We start from the raw sequence: 24,120 nt of genomic DNA, 5'->3' as shown, positions 1-24,120 counted from the left end.
CTCACAAACGAAACACACTTCAACCGAATGTAATGGGCATTCGTTCTTAGGGTGTCTTCTGGTGCACCTAGGGCAGAAGACAGCCAAGGCTCTCTCAGCTTCTTCTTTCTTCTGCTGGATCCTGAATGTGTCCAGCTGCATGGCAATGGTCTGTCTCACCTCACTCTTAAGATCTTCTAATTGGTTTGTAAACTCATGTTTGGAGAAAGGGACACTAGTGGAGAGGAGATTTCCTCTACCTCGTTTCCTAGCTGCCCTGGAATGATTTCTAAACACAGTCTTGATGTCCTCATAAGGCAGTTGGTAAATGTCCCCCCCAGCTAACATGTGAAGGGTGTCTAAGAGATCTTCAGGGACTCCTCGGAGTAGAACCAACTTGAGGGATTCAGGGTCAAGTGTGCACCTGGCCCGCTTATAGCTAAGTTGGAACCTCTCCTCATAATCCTCTAAAGACTCATCATTTCCCATGGTCATCCGAAAGATCTCTCCCTTGGTTTCCTTAGACCTACAGTAATCCCTATACTTGGTATTGAAGGCTTGCTGCATCTGAGCCCAAGTAGCGATGCTATTCCCAGGTAATCCCATGAACCAGCGTAGTGCTGCATCCTTAAGGGTTGAAGGGAAAAGCTTCAGCTTTTGCTCATCTTCAGTATAGTCATAGATTCTACAAAGGACAACAAACTCAAACAAGAAGGTATCAGGATCCTCAGTGGTCAGTCCATGGAAGTGAGGCAAGGCGGAGGGGCTAATGTTCTTCATTTTCATCTCTCCATTGGTCTCTCGGATGGGGAAAGCTCCTTCTATTCTCTCATCTTCTCTTCTATTATCAGCCATGGCTTCAGATGGAGTGGTCTCTAACTCTTCTTCTTCTATAGGGTCTTGGTATATCTCAGGATGTTCACCTATAGGTTCCTCTGGGTCACTGTCACCAAAGAAGAGAGAAGGGTGACTTAGTGATGTGGTGGGGGTGTTGGGTAGGAATTTGCCTGATTTATCTCGGTTCCTACGAGGCATGAAATGGAAAGGACTTTTCTTTTTTGATTGCTTTTGCTTTTTCTTTGGTACCTGCAAAACTGAAACAGAGTGATCTACAACTAACTATCTTGCTCAAATGAAATTGCGGAATTGGAAAGCTAATCTAGGAAAGCAAGAAATACTAATCTATGAAAGCAGGAAATGCTAATCTATGAAAGCAGGAAATGCTAATCTATGAAAGCAGGAAATGCTAATCTATGGAAGCAGGAAATACTAAGCTACTTTTGCAGAATGGAAATGAAATAAACTACTGAGCAGAAGTAAGAGTACGAAAGTAGAAGAAAAGCAACAATTACTAATACTCTGACGCTTCCCCGGCAACGGCGCCAAAAAGATGGTGAGCTCCAGTATTGTGGCAATAATGCTACAACTCTTGGGGCTTCCTGTCTCTCATTTTATCAACCCGGTAGTTCGTACAAACTTGGAAGCGACGGTGCTATATGCACAAGTACTAGCTCTTGTCGCAGCTGTCACTTGGTCAGCTGGCACAAGTCCGCTAGGGCTCAAGCCAACTTCTATAGGCTCTCAAAAGAAGCTTGCTAATTGATGGACGAAAGCTATTCTCAAAGGAAAACTACTCTACTTGACAAAATGGACTGAAAGCAAATCAAAGCATGTAAACCTAGGAAACCCTAATTTAACTAGTCTAACCTCTATAATGCAAAGAATGTGAATGAAACCTCTACCAATGCTGCTGTTACCTCTAATAAGTGGAAATGCATGGATCTAAGCTACTTGCATCATAAAAGACATGTTTTTGTATTTTTCCTTCAAGTGGATGGAATGATTGTGATTTTGTGCTAACTAGGGTTTGGTTGTGCAGATGGGATGGAGAAGGAAGGAAAGCGTGGGACAAGTTGGGGAGGCTAGGAGAGGTCCCTAGGGATCCTTAGCATCCATCCACAGAGGTTCCTCGCATTCAGAAGCTCAGCAACCGAGTGAGTGGCCTCCTACAGGATGTCTGCAGGGGATCCTACAGGATACGCAGAGATTTCTACAGGATGTCTACGAATTGCTACAGGATGACCTACCGTGAGTGTTTGAAGTGATGGATGAGTGATGGAATGGTAGGGGGAGATGTGTAAGGTAGGAATAAGGCTGGTGATGGCTCAGAAGTGGAGGAATAGGATAGGGAGTGAGTGTAGGAAGTAGGTTGGAAGATAGAGGGCTAGGTCAACAAAAGGGCTAGAGAATGGAAGTACGTGAGGAGTGAAAGACTTTGGGAGAAAACAGAGTGGAGCAGGGGTCAAAGATGTGTCTGCATGCGTGATCAAGATGGAGAATGAGGTAATGGAACGAGAGAGAGCAGTGTAAATGAAACAAATGCTTATGACTGTCACCAAACCGAAAATGCATTAACCTAAACTACCTGTGCGTATAAATTCAATGAACAACAATCCAAAACGTGAAGGAGAATGTGCATGAAGCTGTGATGAAGGTGTGTGGTGCAGGTGTGAATCATGTGGAAGCATCTAACATAACCGTGACTGTGTTGCAGCAATCATCAAGTAAAGAAATGCGTATTTTTGGTGGTTAGTTATGGACTGCACCCCAATCCCAAATGAGATGGCAGTGAGCCTTAACAACCTTTTTGCTGGAGCTCCAATAGATTATATCTATCCTCTGCTAACCTAAGCAACTGGAAACAAATTTACCATAAATCCTATCTAAACTCATGAAAAAGACTAATTCAACAACCTGTAATTCAAATTGCATGTGAAAATGAAAACTCAGAGTGCTGAAACGAAATGCAAACAACACTACAGCAGAGGGGATCTATGGCTCTCAGGTTGGGCCCTAACCTGAGAGCTATAGTCTCCTTAAGAAAACTCAGAGCTAGATCAAAATCTGCCTTCTTTATTCATAACTGATGTTATGCCAAAACTGGCTTACAACAAGAACTAACACCGAGCTGTGCTCAAAAATTACAATAGTAATGCGAAAGTTTCAACAACCTATCAAAGGCTACGGCCTCTATACTTATGCAAAACAATGATCCAACAAGTGTCCTTGATTTTAGGAGCTCGGCTGTCCAACTAGAGTTTAACTGCTGATCCTGTAGGACAGTCATAATTGTTGTTCCTGTAGAACAGTTGTAACTGCTGTTCCTGTAGAACAGCTGGCTGCTTCTAAGCTCGGAGGGGAGATGGATTGGAGCTCGGAGTTCTTGGTGGGAATCACGAGGAATGTCCCAAGACCGTGGACATCCTCTCCTAAAAACCAGCAGTGCCACCTCATTGTCTCCTTGTCTCCTTTTTCGTTGTCTTTTGCTCCCTTTTAATGCCAAAACCTGGAATCATAATGCATTAGTCACGTAGATAGAGTGCCTACCCTTCTTCCTACAAACAACATGAATAAACTAAGAAATGCATGCATAAGCAATAAAAAATGAATGGTTTGAGCAGGTAGAATAGGCCAAAATGAGCCCAAATTGTACCAAAATTGGGGCTCATCAAGTGATAACACACCTCAATATTTTTCTTGGAGTTAATAGGGTTATTAACACTCTAGTCTAGATTAGACTTGAGATTGGAAAGTGTCCCTCGAGACTTAGAATGGAGTGGTCAAAATATTTGGACTTGATAAGGCTATCTGCCCCATAGTCCACAATGTGTTCTTCCATGATGGCTAGCCTCCAAAAAAAGCATGTCACAATAAAATTATCTGAAAAATCCAAATAAGAGAATCATGGTAGATAAACCTTGTTAGAAAATCCTCCTAAAATGTTTCTTGCTAACGCGTTTTCTCTCATTTGGATTAGAGAGAGATAGAGAGAGATGATTGTGTAACATTTCTCAAGCTATGCTTAGACTTGTTTTTAATCATTCCATATCAATGACCTCAAACTCAAGAGTCCAAAACCCTTACCTTATTGCCCATACCCTAAACATCATTTGATCTCTTTATATAAATCCACAATATATTATAAGTTAATATAAGATTTTAATAACTTATAATTGAATAAATATTAATTTATATTATTTTCAAAGTAGTAAAATGTATTATAATTATGGTTTTTATATGTAACCAAAATAGTCATTCGTAAATATGGATTAATTATTATTTTTAGTTAAAAAAATTAAGTTATTTTAAAAAAATTAATAGTTTAATGTGTCAAACTTACACTCTTATCCAATGTCTTTCAAATTTTGTGTTGTTAATTTAATCAAAACAATTTTATATTTTACTCTAATACCAACCTAATTCAATATTTTTAATATAAAAAATAATTTCAATAAATTTAATATTAAACCTAAATTAATAAAAATAAATAAAAACATACATTGACATAGTGAAATTTGAAGGGAAAATCCACAAAGAAAAGTTTTTTCCAAAGGAATATTACCCTCACACATTAAGGTTTCCAACAATAATTACCCTAGAAAATTATTATTAAATATTAATGTTTGGTTTGTGAAGTGAAAATAATGCAAATGCTGGGAATAGGGAACAAGAAACATAAGATGCCACATCTACTTTCGCTATATGACCACTGGCCTAAAACTAGCTACTATGAATTCACAATTTCTCTCATCCTCCTGCCATCATCAATTGACCTGGTTTGTCTGATTATGTAGATAGCTTTGCTCTGGGGTAAAGAGAACGCTAAGAGGATACCAGGGGCTTCTGATACTTGACTCGCTCGGTAACGTTTCGAAGAACCAAATGTCTTGGAATTCATCTGGAACAACTGTTTTGTTTTTTTTTAACGTTTCGAAGAACCTTCCTGAGCTCACTGTTATAGGGTACATATATCTTGTCTCGAAACCTGACCAATCCATCTGCTGTAAGACAATAATCCATACCCTCTGCACCTGTACCTGTACCCGTTCCTGTACCTGTACCTCTACCATTACCTGTACCTGTACTATCACTTGTACTTGTACCATCACCTTGCTACAACTTGTGCACAATCTCCAAGTACCTGACATCATGTTGACCTGCCTGCGAGATCCTATCTCCAAGTACAAACCTCTTTCCAATAAGATAACATCTCTACATCTTCAATGCATGTATGATCACTGCTAACTCAAGATCATGTGTCTGGTAGGTCTACTCGTGCTTGTTTAGTTTCCAAGACTCATAGCATACCACTTGTCCATCCTGCATAAGGACTCCACCAAGCCCTCTCTTGCAAACATGTGTGCATACCACAAGCTCTTTGTCCGGATCTGCAATCTGTAGCACTCGTGCATGTGTCATCAACTTCTTAAGCTACTCAAAGATAGCCTCATACTTATCCAAATATGGATGCAACAAACTATTCATCAAGCACGTGAATGTAGCTGGAGCATTAGTTAAGCAAAATGGAACAACAACAAACACATAATTCCCATACTTGGTCGTGAACGCAGTCTTGTAAATGCCCTCTTCTTTGATGCGTACCTGATGGTATCTGGATCTTAAGTCGATATTTGAGAAAACTGATGCCACCTTCTGCTGATTGAACAAGTCATCACTCCTTGGCAAACTGTAACTATTCTTGATAGTCACTTTGTTTAACTGCCTGTAATCAATGCATAATTTGATAGTACCCTCTTTCTTCCTCACAAACAAGACCAATGCACCCCAAGGTGATACATGTGTCCTAACGTATCCCTTATCCAACATTTCCTTTAACTATAAATTTATCTCAACCAACTCAAGTGTGCTCATCATGTAATGTGCTTTCGATGCTAGAGCTGCCCCTGGCACTAACTCTATAGAAATGATCTACCTCCCTGTGAGGTGGCAACTCTGTAATGTCCTCAGGGAATACATCCTGAAACTGCTACAAAACTAGATACATGTTCAACACATCTGCATCCTCAACCTCCTTACCCTTATCACTATAAATGTGTACTAAAAATAGATTGTACCCTTTCCCGCGGCTACACTTTGCTTATATAATTGTCACCATCCTAACTGATGTGGATTTATTCTTACCTTGCAAGACTCTTGGTTCCCCATTTTCATCAACACACTCAATGGCTTTGTCATAGCAGTCTACCTTGGTTCTATGAAGATACAACCAATCCATGCCCAACAACATATTGTATGATCTCAATGGTAACACATTTAGATGTGTTGCACTAGTCATACCATTCAAATCAAATGAAAAAGATATTACCCAATTATGAACTCGCTTCTTCGTACCTAGAGCCAATTGCACTAACTAAGATTTTGTATGCAATTCCTTACTCGAACAATAATTATTCACCAATTTAGGACTAACATAACTATAATTAGATCCACGGTCAATCAAAATAGAAATAACTTGATCACAAAGCTTACCGTCCATCTCAATGATAGATGCCTAGTGTTCTGCCTACCTGTTGTCCACTGCTGCATAGATACGTGGAATACTCTCACCAACGTTCCCTAAATTATGTGCCTCCTGTGCACTGTATATATTAGGCCTTCCACCCTGATGTTGCAGACAATATCTCCTAAGGTGTTCTTCACCACATGTCCAACACTCCAACCAGCCAGTGCCCTCACCTCTATGTTGTTGTTGCTGCTGTTGTGACCCATTTCCCTATCTTGCTACATTAAATCTCGTTTGTGGTGCCATATTTTCTTTCCCATCTGCATTTTGAGGCCTTGTCCTCTTAGGCTACCATTTACCCCTACCTTTGTCTTTTCCCTTCCATCCATGTTGAGATTCATTCTTACGCTTTGACTGCTCATAGCAATGCTTCAATTTCCCAATGACTTCCTCAAGTGAGCGAGGCTGATCATACTCAATCTGATCTTTAAATGCTAATGGAAAACCAATGACAAATATCTGAACTTTAGCATTCTCATCAGTAAGATATGGTACATACCTACATAAATCCAAAAACTTGGTGGTGTACTCTTCATCTGTCATTGATCCCATCTTTATCACATAAAATTATTTAGCCTTAATGTCGTAGTACCTCTCTAACAAATATTTCTTCCAGAAAATCCACTTGAATTCCCGCCAACTCAAGTCATTTGTCCTGATGTCTCTGACCTGCTTAACATCTTCCCTCTAGATGTATGCTTTACCTTTCAAAATGAAGATAGTTATTCTGGCCTTCATGTTATCTATGTACTCATGCAACTCAAAGAATTTTTTCATCTCGAGTATCCAAGCCTCTGCCTCTTCCGGCTTCTTCACATATGCATCAAAAGTAGGTGGTTTTTCTTTCTTGAATTTATCCAACAAGTATCCCTTATCATTCTCCTATAAGGATGATAGCTATGATGATCACGATGTCTATCAGAACTAGAACTAGAATAGTACCTATACTCATCGCCCCTCCTATCAGGAGTGTCCATCAAACTGCCATCTCTCACTATGTCAGATCTATCCAACCTATGTCTACTAGGAGACCTACTACCATATGCCCCATTAGTTCCATCCTCATATCCATGGTTGATTCGAAGTGACCCTTACCACTGCAATTCTGGCAAACTCTGAAGAAGTATAGCATTAACCTCTGCCTGCTTCTATTGTGCCTGTATGATCCGATCATTATCTACCTTACAACTCCTTATCTCTTCCTTCAAGCTTCTCAGTGTAACTACCAAATTAGAAGGATTCCCAACACTGTACTTCTCTTCAGATTCATAGGGAGAGTCTTTGTATTCAACCATCTTGCTAGCCATTTGATATTTCTTCTGCAATGCATAATATGTCAGATAAACCAAATCACAATAAACCGACATACCTTAGTATAGCTCAAGGAGGATACCTTGTCTCTAAGATCACCAAATCAGTGTGATACATGTATAACATAATCATAACATCATATAGACATACACAAATAAATGTATCAACATATAAACATCACTCTAGCTAGGGTCCAGTCATCAATGCAAGGCCATATCAACAATGCATGCTATGAACTCATGCATGACAACAACCATTACTCCATTGTACACATTTCCCCATGAAACCAACAACATGCATAAGCAATGCCTAATCAACTACACATACGCATAAACGCATGTAGTCAAACATAAGCGATCAATTCTTGTAATCAACCTACAAGACTGATACATGTAATCAACATATTCAAGAATGTAACCTAACATACAAGGATGTAAGTAGGCGACATAAAATCAACATGTAAGCGACATATAATCCATATGCAACCAGTCACATACTCATGATAGATACATTTCATGAAATCAATATCAAATTCTCCATAACAACCATATTACAACCATAATCAATCATCGATCAAGTTTATTCCTTCACTTTTTCACTTCCCTATCAATCTACTGAATCCAAGATAGTGCACCCCCTTTGTTACACCCACAGTCCATCGAGATATGCCACTATCCTTCTAGGGATTTCAACTTAGGATAGTTAGGGAATCTCCAAGTCTTATGGTTTCTAAGCGTTTTAGCTACCCTCAGGGGCTTCCGGGTACCCTCCAAACCCCACACAAGGACACCTATACCTACACTTCTCTCTTTAGGGCTCTCTCCTTCCCCAAAGCAACCCAAGGAGAAGTGCACTTGTACCTAGATCCACCAAATATCCTTAGGGTATAGTAGCTAGTACTTGTATGTCTTTCCTTAGTGAAGACACAATAATCTCATCAGTAGCATTGAAAATGTGCAATGCCTTATTTACCTTTTATTTATAGCTTAGGATAACTAATATTACATTAAAATATATTATAATGTTACTATATATTTTAACATCATCAAATAAAGTTATTTTAGGAATATTATATTGGTAATAGTTATTTGGCTTAGGAACCATGTCTTAGTTTCACACCCCCACTTTTCCCTCTTGTGGAGTCCTAGCCCTTCATATTCTTCTTATCCCACAATCTGCAACTATGGTGTTATTTTATTAATCTCAATTTTTTTACATATTACATCTACTAGACTCATTGGCCTTTTAGCACACAGGCTCTCTAGCCTAAGCAAACAGGCACTCTGGCCTTAAAATCACATCTATACATTAGCCCATAAGCCTAACACACTTATACACATAGACACTTTGGCCTCAACATAAACCGACTCACTAGCCTAGCTATCATGTATTGGCTCATCGTCTTGAGTGTCACTTGTATATATACATTACAATTTGGGGATTAAGCCAAGGGTATTACAAACTGCAAACATGAGTTGACCAAATGGTAGAGTTATTTAACCATAATGTTAAACACAACCAATGTAATATTCTAGTAAACCATTGGTTAGGTTAATGAACTAGTCAATTGTTGGTTGAGTAACTAACAAATCGACTGTTGGTTGGGCTAACTAAACAGTCAACCATTAGTCAGGATGACTAACTAGTCAACCATTGATTGAGTTAACTAACTAGTTGGCCATCATTCGATTCAACTAACCAATAGACTATCAGTTGAGCTGACTAACAAATTTATTATCTGATTGAACTAACTAATAGACTATTTTATTCCAATATAAATATGACTTGACTTGATAGTTGAATCAGTCGAATGTCGATGGAATTTACCACCATAATGCTAGTCGATCACTATAATGCACAAATTGACTAGGTAGTTGAAATAGTTGACCATATTTTTCCTCCAACTCTCCATGGTCATCTTGGTAATCTAAAACTTGGCTAATTTTAGGCTTCTACACATTTTCAACCAGATATGATTCTAAGAATTTCCTTTGTGCTTTTTCTCTAGTTGATGCAGGCTCAATGCTGAAATTGACACTTTGCTATCACTTTATGGTACACCTAAAACCTTCTATCCACCATTAGTTATATAGGGCACCTCAATTAACAATGGTATCTGAATATTTTCATTATGGTACTAATTCTTTCCTCTAGTATTTGTCTCCAAAAGTTGACTTAACCTAATGAATGATGAGGATAACTAACTAGTCGACTAGACATGAGAATTCATTACTCATCAAACACCTATGTATTATCAATTGAGTCAACTAATTAAATATATGGTTTACTTGTCATTGATTGTTTTAATGGATCTACTTCTCAATGACTACTTGTCAATGATAAATGTGGATTCCTCCAACCATCAAACTTTTGTGAGCTACATACTTGATCTATTATCTATCAACTACATAAATATAAATGATGTAGGTAATAATGCTCCATAAATGATATAAATGTTCAAGTATAACAATATGAAATCTCATGCAAATGACTTAGGAACACATAAATCAAGTGCAACCCGTTGATAAGTTAACAATAATTAATAAGATAATTACACCAACTAAATATCACGCAAGACACATAAACACTTGTCTTTGTAAATATCGACTACGTGGCTACAAACCTCAGATATTCCACCTAGCCATAGACCACATTGTTGTAAATATTTTAGTAGTGGGTCACCTTCGAGTTGGGCTATGATTACCAAAGGAAAAAAGCTCACCTAGAGCCAACAATGGACACATAGTTTGTACCAAACAAGCACCAACTCCAATAACCTCCCTAACTACATCCCTGCATCCCCTAGCTTAAACTACCCAAGGTAAGGCACCCCCTTCTCTATCACTGTAATCCTTTAGGCTATGCCACTACACTTTTTGGGCTTCTAGTATAGTCCATCACGGAAGTCTCAAAGAACTGTAACTCTAGGAGTTCCAACTACCCTCAAGGATCTTCTAGGAACCCCCCAGGCCTCACACTTGGAAATCTTACCCAACAAGTTCCCCCTCCAAGCTCCATCCTTTCCCAAGATGAGAAAGGAGAATTTCCCTCATAATTCCAATGAGGAACTTCCAATAGTTTACACAAGTCATAAGCTTCAATGGATATCTAAGCTCATATCTCAACTAGTCTCAACAAAACTAGGGAAGTACCAAGGAGAATGGTTGTTTGGATGATGGTTGAATGATGACCAAAACTATGGAATGAAACCTCACAATCATGGAAAACATGACTTAAGTATGCATGAAGTAATTTTTCCAAATGTCACCAAGGAGCTCACCCTCACCACATGGGAACTGACATAGCCTTATTTTTCCATTAACTTTTGGACTTAGGATAGAAAATCAGGGTATGACTTAGGCTTATACATGCCCTTTTTTTTTAGTTTTGGTTATGTCCATAAAGTCACTTTTGGAATATAATATTATTGCCATGGCTTACGAACCATGTCTTAATTCCACACCCTCACCTTTCTTACTATGGAGTCATACCCCCTCGTACTCTTTTCATCTGGTGTTTTGCAGCCATGGTGTATTTTCTTATAACATGGGTGTGATTACATATATTCATAGCTAGTCTCACTAGCATTTTTACATAAAATCTCTTTGGCCTTAATCACACAAGCATTCTAGCTTCAAGACATATAAGCATAGGCACACGGACCTGAAAAACAAATATGCACATATATATACATGGGCACGTAGGGTCAACACAACCTAGTTCACCAACCTAATAAAAGTATCTACAAACATATACAAGGGGTCATCTTGAGGGTGTTACATCCACAAACCAATTCTATTTCTTCCAACAAACCATCTTGCAGGTCCACCTCAACCTAAGTCCATGCCCATATTCTATCATTTTTTGAGTCCCAATTTGGCTCTAACTCCACAAATTTGTTGATCTTATTTCCTATTGAACTCAAGATTTATTTTCACCAAGAAACTAGAGGGAGCCCAAACAAAATGTTCCATATTGTTTGTGTGGAAAATTGGTTCCCTTGATGAGTCAAAGTTTATGCTTCATCTTTGTACCACAAGACCTAATGGCCCCCAACTTTGAATTTTACGTGAAAGGTTATCTGCACCTAAGTCTAAATGTGGAAGAAAACACATCCATCCTCTAGTTAAAACATGGGCCACCAAAGCATATCCATTAAAGAAACCCAATTATCCTCAATCCATATTTTAAGGGATTCTAGCCAGATAATCTTACCATAGAAACACTCCACTATAGTCTTTCCTAAGATGTCTAAGACCTCCTCAATCCACACATCCAACCCTAACACCATTTTCACCTTTGTTTTTTAGCACGAATGAACCTTTTACTCCATTGCTTGGATTCCACTCTTTGAATGACCTCCTAGGAGAACTTCTTCCTATTCTACTCCGAAGGATCTAGATATTCAATTTCCTAGGGTAGTGGAGAAAGGCACTCGAAGCTTAAAAATGATGTATGTACTACATGGTCTATTTGGAGATCTGTCTCAGTATAGAACAAAGGGATCACCACCTCAATATTTTTCCTAGAGTTAATAGGGTTATTAACACTCTCGTCTAGATTAGACTTGAGATTGGCAAGTGTCCCTCGAGACTTAGAGTGGAGTGGTCAAAATATTTGGACTTGATAAGGGCTATCTGCCCCATAGTCCACAATGTGTTCTTCCATGATGGCTAGCCTCCAAAAAAAGCATGTCACAATAAAATTATCGGAAAAATCCAAATAAGAGAATCATGGTAGATAAACCTTGTTAGAAAATCCTCCTAAAATGTTTCTTGCTAACGCATTTGCTCTCATTTGGATTAGAGAGAGATGATTGCGATAACCTTTCTCAAGCTATGCTTAGACTTGTAACCGTAATCATTCCATATCAATGACCTCAAACTCAAGAGTCCAAAACCCTTACCTTGTTGCTCTCTTTATATAAATCCACAATATATTATAAGTTAATATAAGATTTTAATAAATTATAATTGAATAAATTATAATTTATATTATTTTTAAAGTAGTAAAATGTATTATAATCATGGTTTTTATATGTAGCCAGAATAATCATTTATAAATATGGATTAATTATTATTTTTATTTAAAAAAATTAAGTTATTTTTACAAAGTTAATAGTTTAATGGGTCAAACTTACACTCTTATCCAATGTGTTTTAGATTTTGCCTTATTAATTTATTTCTTTTTCTTTACGAGAAATATAATCAAAAGAATTTTGTATTTTACTCTAATACCAAGCTAATTCAATCTTTTTAATATAAAGATTATTTTCAATAAATTTAATATTAAACCTGAATTAATAAATATAAATAAAAACATACCTTGACAGAGTGAAATTTGAAGAAAAAATACTCAAAAGAAAAGGTTTTTCCAAAGGAATATTGAGGTTTCCAACAATAATTACCCTAGAAAATTATTATTAAATATTAATGTGTGTCTTGTGAAGTCCAAATAATGCAAATGCAAGGAACAAGAAACACAAGATGCCACATCTACTTTGGCTATATGACCACTGGCCTAAATCTAGTTACTATCAATTCACAGTTTCCTGGGTTGTCTGATTGTGCAGATAGCTTTGCTCTGGGGCAAAGAGAACGCTAAGAGGATACCAGGGGCTTCTGATACTTTTTGCTAACGTTTCGGAGAACCAGACGTCTTGGAATTCATCTGGAACTATTGTTTTTTTTTCTTTTTAACGAACCAGACGCCTTGGAATTCATCTGGAGCTAGACATCCTCATTATTTGAGGAACCCTAGCTTTTAGAATTCAAATTCCTTTGCAACTATTGATTTCTTTTGTTTTGCGAATTTAAATTTAGGCACATTGATTGTTTGTCATACATTGTGTTTTGTCTGGTTATTTTACTAGAGTAGGAGTAATGGAATCGTCTTGCAGTTCAATGAATTCTAACAGGCCTCCCACGGGGAAGCGATGTCTCTGTCCTCTGCAGAAACAGGGTGCTTCAATGAATAAACACAACGTATGCATTCTCTCCTTTTTTTTACAGATAATTTATATGCTGCAAACATGCCATTCCCCCAATTAGCATGGCCATTCCCATTTTTGGCACGTTCAATTGGAAGTGTGAACCAAGATTTGGTTTTATTGTTTTTGCTATCACAGAGCGACAGATTTATCCCGGCAAGAGGATCCATCGATTTGGACGTAGCTAGATTCATGATCACGCAGAAGCAAAATGACAATGACGATACCCATGCCCTCTTCCCCCTCCTCCCCTTCCAAAAAAGCATACAAGAAGGAGATGGCAGCCACTTTATTGAAGAATGCCGGTGCTGCTGACAACAATTGCAGAATTCTTTCTTTCAATGGAAAATCATCTGCTGACAACAATTGCAGAATTCTTTCTTTCAATGGAAAATCATCGACTGTTTCCCAGGCTTCACAAGAAAATGTGCTGCCTAATCTCCCTATTTCTAGAAGAGCACGCAGATATATTCCTCAGGTAGGCCTGGATTTCATATTTTTTTACAGTCATTTTCACTAGATATTCCATAATCAAATCTTGAATACCATTGATGTTTACTCGTTATTGAATCAAAGCCCTTGATCCTATTTGCAATTGCAGCATTATCCCATATGGAGGAATGCGTTATACAGATTTTTTTCTTTTTCATTTGCAACGCTGAAATCGCTACCACACCCATTCCAATTTCTTAAATTTTTTTATAACAGAATAATGTTAGAAATCATTTCAGTACAGGAAAAGTACCCCTTTGCAAACAAAGCCATGATCGCATTTTTTTTGTTAATCATTGATATACTCTTCGGACACCAGATAAACTACATAGTATTTGGGGTTTTTGTTATTACTACACTGGATATGCGCCCAACCTTCTGGATGATTATTACTTGAATCTATTGGATTGGAGTTCCACCAATGTTTTGTCCATAGACCTGAACAACATTGTATACTTGTGGCATGCTTCTGATAGCTCTATATCTCAGCTTCTGATTCCATATGAAGAAGAGGGTCCCGTTGCCAGCGTTAGTTGGGGACTCGATGGGAGGCAAATTGTCGTTGGGTTGAATAATTCTGTTGTACAGTTATGGGACTCGCAATCTGATAAAAGGGTAAATAAAACTTGTTTATCTCTGCCAAGGTTTTCTCATTCTAATATAATGGCAATCGCTAAATTTGATATGATACAATTGCAGCTAAGAGCCTTGAAAGGTCATCATGAGCGTGTTGGTGCACTTGCTTGGAATGGTCCTATTCTCACCACAGGAGGGCTGGATGGGATTATAATCAATCATGATGTTCGCATCCGTGACCACATTGTTCAAACATACAAAGGACATACCCAGGAGGTTTGTGGATTGAAATGGTCTCCTTCTGGCCAACAACTTGCAAGTGGGGGAAATGACAATCTACTCTACATTTGGGACAAGAGCATGGCATCCCATAATCCTTCCTCTCAATATTTCCACCAATTAGATGAACATTGTGCGGCAGTCAAGGCCTTGGCATGGTGCCCCTTCCAGAACAATCTTTTGGCATCTGGTGGAGGGAGTTCAGACGATTCTATAAAGTTTTGGAACACTCAAACAGGTGCCTGCCTGAATACCGTCGACACCCATTCCCAAGTCTGTTCATTGCTGTGGAATAGACATGAGCGCGAGTTATTGAGTTCGCATGGGCCAAATCAGAACCAGTTAACCTTATGGAAATACCCATCCATGGTGAAAATTACTGAACTTACAGGGCATACTGCTAGAGTTCTTCATATGGCACAGGTATGAAAATTCATGCTTTTTATGAGTACTTATGCATGCATCCATTTTTTCCCTTTAAATTTGTCCTAACGACCCTTACCATTGATTTACTTCTTCAGAGTCCTGATGGGTACACAGTCGCGTCAGCTGCAGCAGATGAAACACTCAGGTTTTGGCAAGTTTTTGGGGCTCCCGATGCCTCAAAGAAGACTAAGACTAAAGATGCAAAAGAGGCTTTCAACATGTTTCATACTCACATCCGCTAAGAAGTATCTGTCCAAATTCATGGAATCAGGATGGATGTTCAACTGAAGGTAGTAATTAGATGTTCTTTTTTCTGTTTACAAAGCTCTTTTGCAGGCACTCTATAGTTCTGTTGGATTTTCCTGTAGCAAATTCCAATTTCTTCTTTGTAATATAGCATGAATTGTGTATAGAGGGGCTTGCAAGTTTCATGCTCACATCCGCCAAGTATTTGTCCAGATTCATGGAATCAGAATGGATGTTCAACTCAAGGTAGTAATTAGATGTTTTATTTTCTGCTTGCAAAGCTCTTTTGCAGGCGCTCTATAGTTCTGTACTCATAGCATGAATTGTGTATTTTATCTATTGTGGACCCTGATGGAACAATGTTGCAACAGCTTTGTGAGACAATGATCCATTTCTTCAGCTGCGTGATAAGCTTTAAAGTGGTTTTGGCAAGTCTTTGGAACTTCAAAGACTGTTCCAAAAATGATACGTTATGGCTGTTAGCAAGTATCTGATTCACATCTATAAAAAGGCCTCCATGCTTCTACACATGGAATGATGATGAGGGGATGCTCAATGTTGCAGGTAATGCTTGAATTATTTATCTTGTTCATTAGTTGTAAGGAACTTCTATCTATATTTTTATCTCCTGTATATTTTATTTCTGTAATATGATACACTATCCCATCATGCAATTCTTGTCACGTGTGCATTCTGATAGGATATTGATTGATATTAATCAGAGTAACTAATCACATACATAAGTACTACTCTGACTCATGTGGCTACAATTCTAACATTAAAAAATATTGACTGCACTGAACTGACTAACTTCTTAAATAAGCAGACACTAAATTGAGAGCTTCTCATGTCCTGCCAGGACAGGCAATATGGACATTTTGTGTTGTATACCTGTTGCGAGGTCATGTCCATGGTTTTAAACCTTGGCTCTCATGGAACTGCTGGCCTCATCAATAATCCTTGTCCTGTGTCTCCAAACAAATCTTGAATTTTTGTGGAAATTGTTTATGCTTCTTGTATCCAGTGATCATCTCTTGCCTCCAGTTACTAATATATGTTATTGGGCTGTTTGACTGATGAGCCATTACATTCTGTATTCCTCTGCTCTCATGGAATTGTCTTCCTGATCAATCATGATTGCCCTATGTCGCCAAACACATCTTGAATGTTTGTCGAAATTGTTCACGCTCATTGGTTCTATCTGGTCATTATATCTTGCCTATGATTACTGGCATCTATTATTGGGCTCTTGGAGAGACCAGTCAGTCTTATCCTGTATTTCTTTGCATTTCAAATCGGTTCAAGTTCTGGCATTTTTGCTTTGTCCGATAGCCATCCTGTGCCTGTATTTTTCTATGAAACTTTGATGGTTTTTGGAGTTGTTGCGACTCCTCCATCTGGGTTCCCGCTGTATTCTTGCCATATTTTGGCTTGCATAACAATTTTTTTCATACTCTACGTTCAGCTAATTAGAATATTTGCAGTTACCTCTGAATTAAACATACCCATCTCTACTATTTCATGGATGTTCTCATTTTTTTTTTTTAATTTCTAAATGTGTTTTGCAATACCTTTCTTACCAGATAATACAGGTTACCACTACCATGTAAATCAAATTAAGTTGAAATTTCAATCATGGTTCCAGTAAATTTTGGTAATGAATTCAGTTAATGATGAACAAGAAATAATCAGATGAAATTCTGTCTTTGCCTGTTCTTAAATTACCTTCCAAGGTAATTTAAAGGAAATACTGACAGGTATACTGGTAGCATTCAGTTTGTCAGATTTATTCAGAATTTGCAGATGATTTATAATTTATTATATATGGCTGATTGATAATATTACCATTTACGAGATGTCTAGCAAACACATTTTCATCCATTTAGTCAACAATTAAAATTGGATCAATGAGATGTAATCTGCAAATGAGGTCTGTGAAGAATCAGTGGAAATAATTAAGATAAATTCTAGGTTTTCCTCTAGATTCGAAGGCTAAATGACACATTGTCAAGTATTTCAATCTAATGTAGCAAAATTTATTAAATGAGAGACATTTTGAGTTTGCAGGATACTGTTTAATTTGTTATGCATTGCTATACTTAGCACTTCCATAACATTTGTCTAACACAATGAATTGCTTCTCTTTACTACACATGTTAAAGAAGATCGTTCAAGGTGCCTTTAAGGAACATGGGATCTTGCCAGCATTCTAAGATGTTCGAGGATGGGTTCAACTCTCCTAAGAAGAATCATACAGAGAAGAGTAGCATAGTTCCTCAATTGCATTTTTTTAATGTCAAGATCCTAAGGTGCGCTCTTTTGTTATTAGTTCTGTACTTAGCTAGTTCCGCTTGGTAAGTGTCTCTGGTTGATACTATCTGTGATTCATCTTTATTATCTTTTATGGCATGAATTGTCTTGTAATTTCATTTTATTGTATTGCATTCTTTACTGACAATTGCCTCATTGTAGCTCCTCCCTCTTCCCTTTGGGCATTGATAATCAATATCTATTGATGTCTGCCCCATAATCTTCCAACGGCATTTTTCAATGCCATCAATCGAGAGGAAATTTTTCCACCTTTCAGCTTCTTAAATTGAAATCAACTTGAAGTCTTTCTTGGATTAATGTTCAAGGCATTGGGAATAACCAAGATACAGGAAAAAATGTTGATGAGCAGCCTCCATTACTTCAAAGCTTTTGATCATTTTTTTTGAAAGGCCAATGCCTGTGTGTGGATATAAATCCAAGTGTTTAGATACAGGTTTTCTGAAAATAGTTTAACCTTCAAAATTCTGTTGTTATTCTGGTGCTTAGGGTTCTGAATTACAATTTCGCATTGAATCGAATAACTAAAAGTTCAGCTTGCCCTGTATTTTCCTTTACTGAATCTACAATATATACATTTCACTGGCATAAATTATAATACGAATGAAGTTCTGGCATTACATATGGGATCTATCTAATTCAATTAATTCAATTCTCAGATTCTTTATTTTTTTATTTTTATTTTGACAAGTTCCGATAGTGTTTATATTATCAAAAAAGGATGAGATGGAGCATGCTCCTATTACATTCCGTGATAATAATATTCAAGCAGAAAGAGTGTATTGGGAATGCAGTCCCTACTCCTATGCTTAAAATCCAAAATTCTAAAAGTTCCTAGATCTATCCCGGCGTACTACCTTACATATTGGCGTGCAAGTAATATAAATTTATATAACATTGTGTTTCTTGATGTTTTTCATGGTTTATGCACTAACTGTTCTTGGGAGGAATGCTGCTTCTTGCCTTGATGGACAGAGTTTTCTCCTTCTTGGCTCATGGTGGTGGATTTGATATATGCCACTGCTTCCTCTAAGTGCATGCATTTGTTCTTGAGTGCCAATATCTTCTCTTTCTGGCTTTCCTTGCTTCTCTTTTGATAACTAAACTCTATTCTCATTTCCGACTTAATGTCTTGCATATGCTGATCATAAATTTATTTGTTTTACATGTTGCACATCCGTTAGCTTTTTTTATTGGATTGAATTCCATCTTATTCACTTCCTTCTCTGAATTTTTGAAATGTTTGTTGTTTCTTTTGCTATTAATATTCCTGTGACTTCTGTTACCCTGGAGTGTTCCTTTTGCTACCTTTGTTGTGCGTTGTTCTGTTTAAGTCTGAGATTATAGTGACTACTGTAGCTGATGTATACTGTTTATCCTATGGTGAGTAGTAGGAAACAAAGTGGAGGATTACTCACAGAGAATTAAAGGGAAGGGACCTTAGGTATACTTGGAAGGAGGAACGAGAGGGATTGTGGAACCTATGGATTCACAAGCCTACAACGAGCCTGCTGCTAACTGTGGTTAAAAGATTGAAGGGAGCGTAATGGTGAGAGAGTGGACGAGGGGGTGCTGGTATGATAAACCTTCCGTGTGCTTCCTTGTTTGAGAACTGATTTGAGCCTCCTAATGTGGATTAGTATGATTAAGGATGCAAAGGGAAGGGATCGGATGGAGGCTTAGAGGGGGAAATTTTGCAGGTGGGATTTCAAAAGCACTGCGCTCGCGGAGAGTTAAATGGATTTGGTTAATATTAACACAATAGAGGATATTGCAAGGCAACTTAGACTTTAAAGGAGATGGGATGCTACGGTACCTGTCCAAGATGAGACATTTAACTGCGCACTTCATGGGAGTAGGATCACAATCGTCCTTGATCTTCAGACTGGATAATGATTCTGATTTCCCCCATATTTCTTGCTTGATATCCCATGATTTCCATCTGATATCTCCTGCAGGGATATCTTCTTGTTGATTTCTTATTGTCCTTTTGAAAGTGTTTTGGGAGTTTTCACTCCTCTTTTTTTTAAAGAGAAATTCTTGCTTCATGACATACAGTTTGGTCTATGGAATTGAGGTGTGGTATATCTCTTCGTTCTCCCGTGTGGTTCCTTCTGTTCTTTGGACTACTTGGTTTGCAAATTCATCAGCCAGTTGATTGTGTGTTCTGAGGACATGTTTGAATGTCACCACTCCTGAGCCTTTCAGATTGGATCTTATCCTCTTACATATTCTATTTATGGCTACTTTGTTGGGACTTTTGTTTCTAGCCATTGCCTCTATAATAATAGTTGAATATCCCATTATGATTGGGTCTCGAATAAATCTATTTTTAATTATTCTTGACCCCATTAGCAAACTGTACGCTTCTGCTTTGTTGTTTGATGTTTCTCCAAGACCCCATTCATATGAGACTATCTCTTTCCCATTAGGATTGATTATGATTCCTCCTGCTTTCTTGGGATTGTTTTCTGATGCCCCATCAAAGAAAAGAGAATATCTTCTTCTTCTTTTTTTCCAGTTTGCAAATTCTTCTTCGCTTAGCTTAATTTTCCAACTCTGAGTTGAAGGTGTTTTCTTGTGTCCTTTTTGCCCATTATTTTTTTTTATCGCTTTTCTGATCCAATCTTTCTCTTCTTGTTATAGGATGTTATAGTCCATTGTTATAGTCCCTTTTGCATTTAAGATTTCAGATGTTAAGCCCCAAGTTTTGGATAAAATTTTCCCTATTCTTGGGATCTGGTTTTTGAAAATACTTTTGTTTCTTGTCAACCATATTTGCCAACACAAGACTGCTAAGATGCATTTCCAGAACCTCTAAATTGTCACCTTGTTCTTTGTTGAGTACGGGCATGCCTTCTCCCAAGCTTGATAAAATTCCGGAAAGGGCTTTGCAAAGTTTAAGTTGATTTGAAGAGGACTCTAGAGCTGATTCCAACACTCTTTAGCTATCTTGCAATCCTGGAATAAGTGCCATAAAAAACTTCTTATTATTAGCTCCATTTGTTTGTGTGCACTTGCAGGTGCCAAAATTATTGCATATTGATAGATTGGGAGTGTTGAGAGTAATGCCTTTATCAAGATCACCCATGTTTAGCCACATCATACCCAATTTTGAATTTTATTTTTCATTTTTTCAATCTGTTTGCTCCATAATTTTTCCTTCATATTTTCTTTAGAGATAGGGAGCCTCAAATAGAAGAAATGGGTCCATTTTTCTTGAGTGGGGATTTCTATAATTTGTGAAATCCTTTGCATGGTTCTGGAAGGAGTGTTCCAACCATATATTCTGCACTTTGAGTTGTTTAAAAGCCCCCCTGAAACTTGAAGAAAGTCTTCCAGAACTTTTTTGAATCTTCTTGCAATTATTCTTGAAGCACCTCCAAGTAGGATGGTATCATTTGCAAAAAGGGAGTGGTTTATGCTCTTCACTCCTCTTGTTATATGGAGACTTGTAATAATTCTTTCTCTCCTTTGTTTTTCTAAGGCTCTCCTTAAAGTTTCAGCCATTATAATATAGAGAAACTGGAAAGCAGGCACCCTTGTTTGAGACCTCTAAAGCTCTGGAAGAATTCACTTGGTATTCCATTTATAAGAGGTGCAATCCATGGTGCCGAGATGGAGGCCTCGATGACCTCTATTATGTCTTGAGAGAATTCGAATTTTTTGGGTGCTGCCATTAAATATGGAAGGTTGATCTTGTCAAAGGGGTTTGCCATATCTGATTTTATAATGATTCCTTTCTCTTTCCTTTGCATGCTTGTATGGATGGATTCCTGTACAATAATTACATTGTCAATAATTTGTTTGCTAGGCACAAAGCCTCCCTGATTTTCAGATATTATTTCCGGGAGCACTTTCTTGATTTTGTTGGCAATTATTTTAGTAATAATCTTGTAGGAGGAGTTGCAGAGGGAAATAGGGAGGAATCTATTAAAGGTGGATGGATTGGGTTCTTTTGGGACTAGAGCCAAATAAGATGATTTTGTATTACTTCCTATAAAAAAATTTAAATACATTTTTCACCATTCTTAAAAAATCCTCTCTTATTATATTCCAATGTTGTGTGTAGAATGATATTGTGAAACCATCTGGCCCACGGGCCTTGTTTGGATGGAGGCTCCATATGGCTGCAACTACTTCCTCTTCTGAGATCTCTTTGTTTATTTCTGAATTTTGCTATACTTTTATTTATTTTTTGTGCGCTGAAGGAAGCTTTCATGATCTATTGTTTCTTCGCTGGCCGTGAGGAGGTTTTTGAAATGATTATGAGCTGCTTTTTTCAGCTCTTCTACTCCTTTGATCTCTTGCCCATCAACTTGGATTTTATCTATCTAATTTCTTTCTCTTCTTATTTTCATTGTGTTGTAGAAGAAGGCTGTATTTTTGTCCCCTACGTTGAGCCAAAAGCTTCTGGATTTCAGTCTTGCCTCTTCTTCCTCTTTTCTATTTTCCCTGTATATTTCCCAAAATATCTCCTTCTTTAATTACTATTGAAATCAATTATAAGTTGCAATGAACATTTCTTCAAAATAAAATGTTTTAAAAACAACTGTGAAAAGTGAACTGCATAATTTCTTTTAATTTTCATACATAATGGTGTAATGCTTCAATATATTTTATTTTATTATTAAGGTGTAATGCATCAATATATTTTATTTTATTATTAAGGTGTAATGCTTCAATATATTTTATTTTATTATTAAGGTGTAATGCGTCAATATATTTTATTTTATTATTAAGACCAGATATTTATTATAAATCCATAAATTAAATATCAAATATTCTTAAATTATCATCATTATTATTATTTTTAAATTTATCCTTAAAAAATAGTTATTTTAACATGACAACATGAAAACACAAAAAGTGCATAACTCCCAAAAATAAGTTTTTGAATATGTACAGTGAATATTGTGAAAATCTAACAAATAAATATAAGGTTTAAGGTTTAGTATAAAGTGGAATATTTGAAAATGGTATTGAAAACAGGGTATTAGATTGGATAAATAAATGTATGTTTTGAATAGGCAAAATATTTGAAGATGGATTGGACAACAATTATATGAAATATGTACAAGTCTGATATTTAGGTGTAATTATATGTTTTATTTTATATGGACTTGCAAATATGAACATTGCAGGTCTTTTATGAATTTTTATTTTTATATCTTAAAATTGTATTGCAGAATTTTCAATGTGACATATATATGGAATATATCACCTCTAATTGCAATTATTATTAATTATTTTTATTATTCTTATTAGTTTAGAATAATATTGCAGAAATTTCAATGTGACAAATACATGGACTATATCACATCTAAATTGTAATCATCTATCAATTCTTAAAGCCTTATATATCAAGGTAGGGGTGGGGAGGTTTCAAAAATATTGCAATTACAATGCATTGATAAAAATATCAAATTGTGTAAGACAACAAAAGGGATGGAGGGGTTAGCTTTGCAATGAGATGGATCGTGATTTCAAATGTCACGAACAGGTCCATTGTGACATGTGGATATTGCAATTAAAGGTTAGCCACAAGACCATTGTGACCTAGACTTGGTGATGGACGTACAAGCAAGCAACTATTGCTGATTTAGAGCTTTCATCAATAACAATAAGTGAAATTGTATATGATTATGTAACTACACATTATATAAAGTAGTGTTGGATTTTGGCATGCCTAACCTAAAATCCTTTTTATCATACTTTATGTTCAATAGATTGGAATGTTTGCTAGTACCTCTAAAACCTAACATACCAGTCATTATTTCATGAATGTTATACTTTTTTCCTTTTCCAATGTAGTGTGTCATACCTTTATGTATGCCAAGTAGTGGAGATTTTCATTAGGAGATAAATTAGATTCACTCAAATTTGAATCATGGTTTAATTCTTTTATTTTCACTTCCAAATAAATTTTGGTAATGAATTTTGCAAATGATGAATAAGAAATACTTGGATGAAACTCTTGTTGTTTTGTTCTTAATTCTAAGGTAATTCAAAGGAAATATTGGCAGGTGTCTTAACTTAATGTAGCAGCATTTAGTTTTTAGATTAATTCATCAATAACAATAAGTGAAACTGTATATGATTATGTAGCTACACATTATATAAAGTAGTG

General features: G+C 36.9%; 1 long non-coding RNA gene and 1 pseudogene across 2 annotated transcripts; both read left to right on the top strand.

The window, feature by feature from the left end:
* Positions 1–13,135: 13,135 nt before the first annotated feature.
* Positions 13,136–13,830, top strand: LOC149173942 (uncharacterized). Its single transcript, XR_016259164.1, has 2 exons — positions 13,136–13,638; positions 13,782–13,830. It is a non-coding gene; the product is annotated as an uncharacterized LOC149173942 (long non-coding RNA).
* A 30-nt stretch (positions 13,831–13,860) lies between these two features.
* LOC149173941 (cell division cycle 20.2, cofactor of APC complex pseudogene) lies at positions 13,861–18,369 on the top strand (annotated as a pseudogene). Its single transcript, XR_016259315.1, has 4 exons — positions 13,861–14,121; positions 14,835–15,413; positions 15,512–15,706; positions 15,830–18,369. The product of XR_016259315.1 is annotated as a cell division cycle 20.2, cofactor of APC complex pseudogene (transcript).
* The last annotated feature ends 5,751 nt before the right edge of the window (positions 18,370–24,120 follow it).

This window comes from Pinus tabuliformis, chromosome 4_2 (assembly GCF_031772625.1).
Source record: "Pinus tabuliformis cultivar Carrire ecotype Pingquan chromosome 4_2, CPIR1, whole genome shotgun sequence".
In the NCBI taxonomy this organism is placed as follows: Eukaryota; Viridiplantae; Streptophyta; class Pinopsida; order Pinales; family Pinaceae; genus Pinus; species Pinus tabuliformis.
The sequence above is the reverse complement of the archived record's forward strand: the minus strand, read 5'-3'. Positions and strand labels throughout refer to the sequence as shown.